Source organism: Staurois parvus, unplaced genomic scaffold (assembly GCF_062004578.1).
Source record: "Staurois parvus isolate SC_StPar_1 unplaced genomic scaffold, SC_StPar_1.0 ptg001478l, whole genome shotgun sequence".
Taxonomy (NCBI): Eukaryota; Metazoa; Chordata; class Amphibia; order Anura; family Ranidae; genus Staurois; species Staurois parvus.
Window position 1 is genome coordinate 297,014 of NW_028319274.1, and position 12,694 is coordinate 309,707.

At 47.5% G+C, this 12,694-nt stretch overlaps 3 non-coding genes across 3 annotated transcripts; all 3 read right to left on the reverse strand.

Annotated features, from left to right (window-relative positions):
• Positions 1 to 2,131: 2,131 nt before the first annotated feature.
• TRNAT-CGU (transfer RNA threonine (anticodon CGU)) lies at positions 2,132 to 2,203 on the reverse strand. The gene has a single exon. It is a non-coding gene; the product is annotated as a tRNA-Thr (tRNA).
• Positions 2,204 to 4,488: 2,285 nt separating this feature from the next.
• On the reverse strand, positions 4,489 to 4,559 carry TRNAT-CGU (transfer RNA threonine (anticodon CGU)). Its single transcript has one exon. It is a non-coding gene; the product is annotated as a tRNA-Thr (tRNA).
• A 4,395-nt stretch (positions 4,560 to 8,954) lies between these two features.
• On the reverse strand, positions 8,955 to 9,026 carry TRNAT-CGU (transfer RNA threonine (anticodon CGU)). The gene has a single exon. It is a non-coding gene; the product is annotated as a tRNA-Thr (tRNA).
• Positions 9,027 to 12,694: the final 3,668 nt, after the last annotated feature.

Sequence of the window (12,694 nt, forward strand, 5' to 3'; positions counted from 1 at the left end):
CCACTGCATGGGAATGTAATAATTTTGCCCAGATTTGTGAAAAGTTGTACTTACCCATTGTAACGGAACCGGACCCCAGACTGCACTTGGGTACTTCCGTTAGACTACCTCTTCCCTGACCGAACACCGACCACAGACACCACCGCTGACCATACAAGACTAGACGACACCAGTCCTGAAGTAAACCTGGAAATAGACTAGGTTATTTTAACACAGATACAAGATATATACATTCAAGGGAACAACCCCCCCTCCCTGCACAATGACACAGGGCGGGACAATCTACCTTTAGTAACAAGAGACACACCAACAGACAGGCCCATCAGGAGGAAGGGCTGCTGGAGACACCCCCCACCAAGCCAATACCCATAAACACATACATCCCATAATAGTTTGCTCCCAAACAAGAGACACAATAGAACAATGGGATGCAACCACATGGCATTAAACAATCCACAACCCCCACCAAAATATTAGGACAGATCACCCTGTACCCCTAACAGGCACAGGGTGACTTACACATAATAGGGATATGGGGAGCGGAGACAGGGGTCTCCCCACCTCTCAAAAGTGAGCTGGGTTCCATGGGCCCCCCACCCAAAGTGAATTCTTTCACACCCATTCCTCTGATCCTCTGGAAAACCATGCACGCCCACGTCCACCTGTGGACTGTTCCTACTGTCCTCCAGTCTGGAACTGGTCTATGGGCATGATGACGTCAGGAGCAGCCCATTCACAAGACCACTAGCGCGCAAGAGGGTAGGAGCTGCAAGGACTGGTTGGAGGATTAGGTAAGTATATCTTTGCTTTCTGAGCCCCTAGACAAAAACAAACATTTAACCCATGCAGTGCTGGCACAGCTCCACTGCATGGGAAAATACTAATTTTGCCCGGATTTCTTCTTTAATAGGTCTGGTGATTATTTTTAATTTTGGTTTAATTTGGGTTTACTAGTCTATGGGTGGCTCAGGATTAGGGAACGGTCATGTTTGTTGTCAGAGGGTGGTGGGTATGTATACCCGAACAATGAACTTTTATTATCTGCTCCTTTTTGCCAGAAATCTTATACTCTGATATTCTCTGTGCTGCATTCTTATCAGTTATCTCTGTAGACTATAAAACACCTCCACCTATGTTATGGAAAAGAGGGGGGGTGCTCTGTAGTCCTAACACACTTCCTCCCCTAGGGTAAGTAACATGGAAGTATTTATAATGGAAGTAGGACTTCCAATAATGATACAAATCTGTATCAATAAACTCCTGACATCTCACAATACATGACACCGTATGCTCCAGTTCAGTGACTTGGCCTAGGCTGAGATGATACCATCAGGCTGATGCAAACAGGAGGAACCATTATCTCAGTCTCCTCCCCTCCAGTGATCAGACTGTACATAGTAACTTTGTAGCAAATCACAAGGTGAGAGGCTGATCTGTGGCAGACTTTTGTGAACACAGTCAAGAACTGCACAGGCATCAGAATTTACATGATTGTGTCACCTCCGAGCCAACAGTAGAAGTAGACTGTGATTCTAGATGATGCGGTAACAAAGATGGCTCCAGCTTTCTCTATTTTGATAAATAATATGTGTTTTGTTAGGCTGAATGAATTTCCTTCTTATTAAGGGGAAAACATGTAATCAGAACCATAAGTGAAGTTTAATTTCCCTTCTCAGTACATATATAGTTACATAGTTACATAGTTAGTCTGGCTGAAAAAAGACAAAAGTCCATCCAGTTTAACCATAGAAAAAAAGAAAAGTTATAATCCTACACCCACAGTTGATCCAGAGGAAGGCAAAAAACCCAGCAAAGCATGAACCCAATTTGCTCCTGCAGAGGAAACATTCCTTCCTGATCCCCCGAGAGGCAATCGGATATTCCCTGGATCAACTTTCCCTATAAATGTTCTATCCAGTTATATTCTGTGTATCCAAGAAAGAATCCAGGACTTTCCTACAGCAATCCACTGAGCTGGCCACAACCAACTCTGGAGGGAGTCTATTCCACATTCTCACAGCTCTTACTGTGAAGAAACCTTTCCGTGTTTGGAGATTACATTTATTTTCCTCCAGAAGTAAAGAGCGCCCCCTTGTCCTCATGAGGTCAAAACAGAACAGATTACAGAACCAGGCACAGATGGGGATTGAACCCACGATCTTTGGTTTACGAGACCAATGCCTTACCACTTGGCCACTGCGCCCCCTATAGGACCTGCTGCTTATGCCACCCTGTAAGAAAACACAAAAGTTGTATCTGATATTCGTACCAGTGGCAGATAGTTTTTGGTCACCCTGTAGGAATGAACACAAGTTGTATTTTTTTTTTGGGGGGGGGGGCAGCTAAGTACTGCACAGGCACTTGGAGTTTCATGATTGTGTCACTTCAGTCCAGGAAGTAGACGATGGCACTGAATCAAAGATGGCTCCAACCTTCTCCTATTCTGGGAACTGGTTTGTGTTGTATCAGTCCAGACTACTGTACTTATGTAGCACCCTCCTAGTTATACTAGGGGGAGCTAGATCCAAAATGGTTCGACAGGAGCTGAATAGCAGTCCAGGTATAATAGCCAGAGGGGTCAAATTTGTGGTCAGGGCTGAGAGATTCTGCAGGCCAGCCCCTCTGGAATTTCCCCCTGCTCTGAGGATTTTGGAGGAGGGCTTTGGAGGCAGTGGGTGGATCTGAGCAGTAGCTGGCTGCACCTTTGAGGGACCTCAGCCAATCCCCAACAGGAGGCTTGGCAAGGAGCTGGACTCCCTTAAAAAGTGTTGGAGTCTGCTCAGTAGTTGGGGGTGTGGTGGGGGTGGAAGAAGGAGAAGCAGGAAGATGTGAGGCTGGAGGCCTGCTGGGATGGGGCCTGCCTGCGAGCCTGGAGCAGGAAAGGAGGAAACGTCACTCATCCCCTGAGAGAGGACCACCTGTATGGCAGGGGAGGAGCAGTCTAGCTGATAGGCCTGGTAGGAGCAGCCATTTGACAACGGTACAGGACAGGATCATATAGGGGAAGGAGCACTCTGGTGGGAAATCAGATTAGCCCACTACTACTGACTGTACACCCTATTTAAAGAGACAGGATCCAGATCCACTGCTCAGGAAGAAAGTCTCCAGATTGCTGGGTGAAGAGCAGTTCATCTAGGGTCTGGGATGGTACAACTGGAGCTTCTGGCTAGCACTCCAACAGGGACTGTGTGTCAGAGAAGGGAAGCTGTGACTAGTCGAAGGAAGTTTTCCTCAGAATTTGACACCGAGCTCACACTCCCTTTAAGGTGCTACATATATGTGCTCCAGAGTTTTGTCAGTACACAGCTGTGACAGCTCCTGGTCTCATACTAATCATCAGAAGTCAGCAGACATTGCTGCTGATCACATGATTGCTGTGATAGCTTGTGATTGGCTGTCACCGTGATCAATCTGAACAAAATCAAACTTTACAAATTTGCATGTTAGAAATATTCTGACATCTCACAATATACAACAGTACATTTTTCACAAGTGGTCCTTGTGCTTGAGCCTGTGACATTGCCTAGGCTGAGGTGACATCAGTCTGCTGCAGGCAGGAGGAACCTTTACTTCAGTCTCCTCCCTTCCAATGATCAGACTGTATATTGTGAAAATCAACAATGTGAAGCCAATCTGTGTCAGACATTTGTGAATACAGGCAAGACCTGGCTCCGGTACCAGACTTGACAAGATTTTGACATTTCTGAGCCGGCATCTCAGTCCAGGCGGTTGATGGTGGCTCTGGATGTGTTCATTCTTATGTCCTCATAACTATAAGTGAGGCTTCTCCAGTTTTCTCACAAATGTTGAGAGAACTCAGTACATAAGTTTGGGGATTACAGAACCAGGCACAGATTATTATTACTACGAGTTTATATAGCGCCAAAGGGTTTGCTCAGCGCTGTACAATAGGGGGGACAATACATGAAACAGTACAACAACAACAAACAACGTACGAGGGCCCTACTCTTACGAGCTTACAATCTAGGAGGGAGGGGGTAGTGGTACAGTAGGAGGTGGCTGAGGGGAGTGAGGGGTGGGAGGAATGAGGGAGGATGGCCGTTAGGTGAGGGTGGGGTAGGCTTCCCTGAAGAGGTGGGTTTTCAGGGAGCGCCTGAATGTGAATAGGGAAGGGGACAGTCTGATGAATTGGGGCAGTGAGTTCCAGAGGATGGGGGAGGACCTGGAGAAGTCCTGCAGTCGTGCATGGGAGGAGGAGACCAGGGAGCAGGATAGAAGGAGGTCCTGTAAGGAGCAAAGGGTACGGGTAGGGTGGTACTTGGTGATCAGGTTGGTGAGGTAGTCAGGGGCAGTGTTGTGAATGGCTTTGTAGGTCAGGGTTAGGAGTTTAAATTTGATGTGTTGGGCAATCGGGAGCCAGTGGAGGGATAGGCAGAGGGGGGTGGTGGAGGTGGATGAGTCTGGCAGCTGAGTTCAGGATGGTCTGGAGCAGGGAGAGCCTGCACTTGGGTAGGCCAGTGAGGAGGGAGTTGCAGATGGGGATTGAACCCATGATCTTTGGTTTACGAGACCAACGCCTTACCACTTGGCCACTGCGCCCTTTCTGGTGTTGAGTTTCATCTCTTGGCCACCTCACATTAGATGACTCCCATTCAATGTCAGACAACACAATCCACATTCCTGGCCGACCATCTCCACCTGGAAGAGTCCAAACCTAAATGTGCTTCATAACTTCTGAGCCGATAACAGCAAGAATACATATTCATGTACATCATATTCATTTTCCAATAACCCCCCCTCACATAAAACTATAGGTGTGACCAAATGGTGCTAGACATGTGTACTGCTCATGTCACTGTACAGAATATACCCAGAATTACCCCTCCTCCCAGTTCAATTCACCCCCCCCCCCCAAGTCCATATCCCCTACAGTACAAATCACCCCTCCCCCCAAGTCCTTATTTTTATTTCAGGTACTTATATAGCACCGTCAATTTACGCAGCACCTTACACATATATATAGTACATTCACATCAGTCCCTAACCCTCAAGGGGTATATAATATGAAGGTCCTTAAATCACATACATACACATATTAGGGCCAATTTAGACAGGTTCCAATTAACCTCCCAGCATGTCTTTGGGGTAAATGCACATAGGGAGAACATACAAACTCCAGGCAGGTGGTGCTATCGCTGGGATTTGAACCAACAATCCTAGTATTGCCAGGTGGAAGTGCTAACCATTTAGCCACTGTGCTGCCCCAGTGCAAATTTCAACCAACAGCCGCAATGTCTGTCCCAGTACAGATCTGCCCCAGAGTTTAACCCCTCCATACAGAACTCCCAGTATACAGGTGAAACTCGAAAAATGAGAATATGGTGCAAAAGTTCATTTATTTCAGTAATGTCACTTAAAAGGTGAAACTAATATATGAGATAGACTCATCACATGCAAAGCAAGATAGTTCAAGCCGTGATTTGTCATCATTGTGATGATTATGGCTTACAGCTCATGAAAACCCCAAATCCACAATCTCAGAAAATGAGAATATTGTGAAAAGGTGGAATAATCTCGGCTCAAAGTGTCCCACTCTAATCAGCTCATTAAGCCATAACACCTGCAAAGGGTTCCTGAGCCTTTAAATGGTCTCTCAGTCTGGTTCAGTAGGAATCACAATCATGGGAAAGACTGCTGACCTGACACCATCACTGACACCCTCCATAAGGAGGGAAAGCCTCAAAAGGGAATTGCAGACGAAGTTGGATGTTCCCAAATTGCTGTATCAAAGCACATTGATAGAAAGTTATGTGGAAGGGAAAAGTGTGGAAGAAAAAGGTGCACAAGCAGCAGGGATGACCGCAGCCTGGAGAGGATTGTCAGGAAAAGGCCATTCAAAAGTGTTGGGGACTTTCACAAGGAGTGGACTGAGGCTGGAGTCAGTGCATCAAGAGCCACCACACACAGACGGATCCTGGACATGGGCTTCAAATGTCGTATTCCTCTTGTCAAGCCGCTCCTGAACAACAAACAACATCAGAAGCGTCTTACCTGGGTTAAAGAAAAACAGACCTGGTCTGTCCTCAGTGGTCCAAAGTCCTCTTTTCTGATGAGAGCAAGTTTTACATCTCATTTGAAAACCAGGGACCCCGAGTATGGAGGAAGAATGGAGAGGCCCAAGGACCCCGAGTATGGAGGAAGAATGGAGAGGAACAAGGACCCCGAGTATGGAGGAAGAATGGAGAGGCACAAGGACCCCGAGTATGGAGGAAGAATGGAGAGGCCCAAGGACCCCGAGTATGGAGGAAGAATGGAGAGGCCCAAGGACCCCGAGTATGGAGGAAGAATGGAGGGGCACAAGGAGCCCGAGTATGGAGGAAGAATGGAGAGGCACAAGGACCCCGTGTATGGAGGAAGAATGGAGAGGCACAAGGACCCCGTGTATGGAGGAAGAATGGAGGGGCACAAGGACCCCGTGTATGGAGGAAGAATGGAGAGGCACAAGGACCCCGTGTATGGAGGAAGAATGGAGAGGCACAAGGACCCCGAGTATGGAGGAAGAATGGAGAGGCCCAAGGACCCCGAGTATGGAGGAAGAATGGAGAGGCCCAAGGACCCTGAGTATGGAGGAAGAATGGAGGGGCACAAGGAGCCCGAGTATGGAGGAAGAATGGAGAGGCCCAAGGACCTCAAGTATAGAGGAAGAATGGAGAGGCACAAGGATCCCGAGTATGGAGGAAGAATGGAGAGGCACAAGGACCCCGAGTATGGAGGAAGAATGGAGAGGCCCAAGGACCCCGAGTATGGAGGAAGAATGGAGAGGCCCAAGGACCCTGAGTATGGAGGAAGAATGGAGGGGCACAAGGACCCCGAGTATGGAGGAAGAATGGAGAGGCACAAGGACCCCGTGTATGGAGGAAGAATGGAGAGGCACAAGGACCCCGTGTATGGAGGAAGAATGGAGGGGCACAAGGACCCCGAGTATGGAGGAAGAATGGAGAGGCACAAGGACCCCGTGTATGGAGGAAGAATGGAGAGGCACAAGGACCCCGAGTATGGAGGAAGAATGGAGAGGCCCAAGGACCCCGAGTATGGAGGAAGAATGGAGAGGCCCAAGGACCCTGAGTATGGAGGAAGAATGGAGGGGCACAAGGAGCCCGAGTATGGAGGAAGAATGGAGAGGCCCAAGGACCTCAAGTATAGAGGAAGAATGGAGAGGCACAAGGATCCCGAGTATGGAGGAAGAATGGAGAGGCACAAGGACCCAGAGTATGGAGGAAGAATGGAGAGGCCCAAGGACCTCGAGTATAGAGGAAGAATGGAGAGGCACAAGGATCCCGAGTATGGAGGAAGAATGGAGAGGCACAAGGACCCCGAGTATGGAGGAAGAATGGAGAGGCCCAAGGACCCCGAGTATGGAGGAAGAATGGAGAGGCCCAAGGACCCTGAGTATGGAGGAAGAATGGAGGGGCACAAGGAGCCCGAGTATGGAGGAAGAATGGAGAGGCCCAAGGACCTCAAGTATAGAGGAAGAATGGAGAGGCACAAGGATCCCGAGTATGGAGGAAGAATGGAGAGGCACAAGGACCCAGAGTATGGAGGAAGAATGGAGAGGCCCAAGGACCTCGAGTATAGAGGAAGAATGGAGAGGCACAAGGACCCCGAGTATGGAGGAAGAATGGAGAGGCACAAGGACCCCGAGTATGGAGGAAGAATGGAGAGGCCCAAGGACCCCGAGTATGGAGGAAGAATGGAGAGGCACAAGGACCCCGAGTATGGAGGAAGAATGGAGAGGCACAAGGACCCCGAATATGGAGGAAGAATGGAGAGGCACACACTGCAAGATGCTTGAAGTCCAGTGTGAAGTTTCCACAGTCTGTGTTGATTTGGGGAGCCATGTCATCTGCTGGTGTTGGTCCACTGTGCTTCATTAAGTCCAGGGTTAACGCAGCCGTCTACCAGGAGATTCTGGAGCACTTCATGCTTCCTTCCGCAGACGAGGTTTATGGGGAGGCTGACTTCATTTTCCAGCAGGGCTTGGCTCCGCCCACACTGCCAAAAGCACCAAAACCTGGTTCAATGACCGTGGGATTACTGTGCTTGATTGGCCAGCAAACTAAATGTCATTTTAACCATATTTACATTTTTCACCAATGTTTACAGAACCAGGGATAGATGGGGATTGACCAACGGCTTACCACTTGGCCACAGCACCCTCTGTGAGGAAGCCTTTTAGAATGTACATAAGTTGTACACGGTATTTGTATTTCCTACATATGACAATACAATCTGTCTCTAGTATATTTGGGCCTAGCCTTGCTCACGGAAATCATCCTGCTGATGGACAGTCTTACACTGCTTTGTCCTCTGTGGTCTCCTAACTTGCTGACACCGAGCTCACACTCCCTTTAAGGTGCTACATATATGTGCTCCAGAGTTTTGTCAGTAAATAGCTGTGACAGCTCCTGGTCTCATACTAATCATTATAAGTCACGAGACATTGCTGCTGATCGCATGATTGCTGTGATAGCTTGTGATTGGCTGTCACCATGATCAATCTGAACAAAATCAAACTTTACAAATTTGCATGTTAGAAATATTCTGACATCTCACAATATACAACAGTACATTTTTCACAAGTGGTCCTTGTGCTTGAGCCTGTGACATTGCCTAGGCTGAGGTGACATCAGTCTGCTGCAGGCAGGAGGAACCTTTACCTCAGTCTAATCCCCTCCAATGATCAGATTGTATATTGTGAAAATCAACAATGTGAGGCTGATCTGTGTCAGACATTTGTGAATACAGCCAAGACCTGGCTCTGGTACCAGACTTGACATGATTTTGTCATTTCTGAGCCGGCATCTCAGTCCAGGAGGTTGATGGTGGCTCTGGATGTGTTCATTCTTATGTCCTCATAACTATAAGTGAGGCTTCTCCAGTTTTCTCACAAATGTTGAGAGAACTCAGTACATAAAATTGGGGATTACAGAACCAGGCACAGATGGGGATTGAACCCATGATCTTTGGTTTACGAGACCAACGCCTTACCACTTGGCCACTGCGCCCTTTCTGGTGTTGAGTTTCATCTCTTGGCCACCTCACATTAGATGACTCCCATTCAATGTCAGACAACACAATCCACATTCCTGGCCGACCATCTCCACCTGGAAGAGTCCAAACCTAAATGTGCTTCACAACTTCCCAGTCTAACCCTCAACACAGACCCCTCAGTGCAAACACGTCCTCCTAGCCTACTCCCACAGTACGAATCCCCCCAGGACAGAACCCCTTCTCAACCTAACCCCTCAGTACAGACCACAATGATCAGACTGTACATTGTAACTTTGTAGCAACACACAAGGGGAGAGGTTGCAACAGGGGCTGATCAGTGCCAGACATTTCTAACACAACCAAGAACTGCACAGACACCAAGGTTTAAGAAATCGTGTTGTTTCTGTCCAGGAAGTAGATGGTGATGATAACTGAACAAAGATGGCTCTGACCTCCTCCTATTCTGGTCAGTGGTATGTGTTCTGTCTGTCTCTAAATTCCATGCAGTTGAGGGAACTAAATGTCATCTTCACCATAAATCAAGTTTATATGATTTACCTATTTTTACAGAACCAGGCACAGATGGGGATTGAACCCACAATCTTTAATTTACAAGACAAACTACTTACCACTTGGCCACTGCACCCTCTACAGTTTGTTCATTACATCTGAGTCATCTCCCTGTACATACACTCCTCCCAGCATAACCCATCGTTACAGCCCCTCCAGTCAAGACCCCCTTCCCAGTCTAACCCTCAACACAGACCCCCCAGTACAAACACGTCCTCCTAGCCTACCCCCTCAGAACAGACCACAATGATCTTGTACATTGTAACAAACCACAAGGTGAAAGGCTACAACAGGGACTGATCTGTGTAAAACATTTCTAACACAACAAAGAACTGCACGGACACCAAGGTTTACAAGATCGCATCATTTTGGTCCAGGAAGTAGATGGTGATGATGACTGAACAAAGATGGCTCCGACCTCCTCCTATTCTGGTCAGTGGTATGTGTTCTGTCTGTCTCTAAATTCCATGCAGTTGAGGGAACTAAATGGCATGTTAACCATAAATGACGTAGCAGCAATTTTTACAGAATCAGGCACAGAGGGGGAGTGAACACATGATCTTTGGTTTATGAAACCAACACCTTACCACTTGGCCACAGCACCCTCTGTGAGAAGTAACGTTGACAATGCACATAAATTGTACATGGTATTTGTATTTCCTACATATGACAATACAATCTGTCTCTAGTATATTTGGGCTTAGCCTTGCTCACTGAAATAGTCCTGCTGATGGACAGTTATACACTGCTTTGTCCTCTGTGGTCTCCTAACTTGCTGACACCGAGCTCACACTCCCTATAAGGTGTTACATATATGTGCTCCAGAGTTTTGTCAGTACACAGCTGTGACAGCTCCTGGACTCATACTAATCATCTGAAGTCACGAGACATTGCTGCTGATCACATGATTGCTGTGATAGCTTGTGATTGGCTGTCACCACGATCAATCTGAACAAAATCAAACTTTACAAATTTGCATGTAAAAAATATTCTGACATCTCACAATATACAACCGTAAATTTTTCACAAGTGGTCCTTGTGCTTCAGCCTGTGACATTGCCTAGGCTGAGGTGACATCAGTCTGCTGCAGGCAGGAGGAACCTTTACCTCAGTCTCCTCCCCTCCAATGATCAGACTGTACATTGTGAAAATCAACAATGTGAGGATGATCTGTGTCAGACATTTGTGAATACAACCAAGACCTGGCTCTGGTACCAGACTTGACATGATTTTGACATTTTTGAGCCGGCATCTCAGTCCAGGAGGTTGATGGTGGCTCTGGATGTGTTCATTCTTATGTTCTCATAATTATAAGTGAGGCTTCTCCAGTTTTCTCACAAATGTTGAGAGAACTCAGTACATAAAATTGGGGATTACAGAACCAGGCACAGAGGGGGATTGAACCCATGATCTTGGCCACTGCGCCCTTTCTGGTGTTGAGTTTCTTCTCTTGGCCACCTCACATTAGATGACTCCCATTCAATGTCAGACAACAACATCCACATTCCTGGCCGACCATCTCCACCTGGAAGAGTCCAAACCTAAATGTGCTTCATAACTTCTGAGCCGATAACAGCAAGAATACATATTCATGGACATCATATTCATATACATGATGCTATGCTGGGTTTGGTGGTGTGAGTGTTCATAAAGCAGAATGTTGGTTACATAAAGGTGAATGATGTCCATTTATTCCATAGAAGAGTTGGAATAACTTATTCTGATATATATTCCTCAGAGGAGGTCTCATCGCTGTTGGGGGCTCATTTCTGTATTTTTATTATATGTTGATAGATCCAGCAGCAGGCCCAGTTTATCAGACATATGGAGACGTTCATTTTCCAATAACCCCCCCTCACATAAAATTATAGGTGTGACCAAATGGTGCTAGACATGCATACTGCTCATGTCACTGTACAGAATATACCGAGATTTACCCCCCAATTCCATATCCCCCACAGTACAAATCACCCCTCCAAGTCCATATTTTTATTTCAGGTACTTATATAGCACCATCAAATTATACAGCACTTTACACATATATAGTACATTCACATCAGTCCCTAACCCTCAAGGGGTGTACAATCTAAAGTCCCTAACTTTCATACACATATTAGGACCAATTTACCTACCACATGTCTTTGGAATAAACCTATGCAGGCACAGGGAGAAGATATAAACTCCAGGAAGGTGGTGCCATGGCTGGGATACAAACCAACGATACTATTACTGCTAGGTGAAAGTGCTAATCATTTAGCCACTGTGCTGCCACAGTGTGAATCCCAACCAACAGCCCCAATGTATGACCCAGTACAGATCTGCCCCAGAGTTTAACCCCTCCATACAGAATAGATCCCCATCCTTGGCTAACCCCTCAGTATAGATCCCCCAGTACAGACCCTCCTCCCAGCCTAACCCCTTAGTACAGACCTCCCAGTACAGAACCTCCTCCCAGCCTAACCCCTTAGTATAGACCGCCCAGTACAGACCCTCCTCCCAGCCTAACCCCTAAATACAGACCCCCCTCAGTACAGATCCTCCTCCCAGCCTAACCCCTTAGTACAGACCTCCCAGTACAGAACCTCCTCCCAGCCTAACCCCTTAGTATACACCGCCCAGTACAGACCATCCTCCCAGCCTAACCCCTAAATACAGACCCCCCTCAGTACAGACCCTCCTCCCAGCCTAACCCCTTAGTACAGATCCCCCAGTACAGAACCTTCTCCCAGCCTAACCACTCAGTACAGACCACCCAGTACAGACCAATCTCCCAGCCTAACCCCTCAGTACAGATCCCCCAGTAGAGACCATCCTCCCAGCCTAACCCCTTAGTACAGATTCCTCAGTACAGATCCTCCTCCCAGCCTAACCCCTTAGTACAGACCCCCCCAGTACAGACCCTCCTCCCAGCCTAAATCCTTAATACAGACCCCCCCCCAGTGTAATCCCTCAGTACAGACCTCCTAGTACAGACCCTCCTCCCAGCCTAACCCCTTAGTACAGATCCCCCAGTACAGACCCTCCTCCCAGCCTAACCCCTTAGGACAGACCCCCCCAGTACAGACCCTCCTCCCAGCCTAAATCCTTAATACAGACCCCCCCCCCCAGTGTA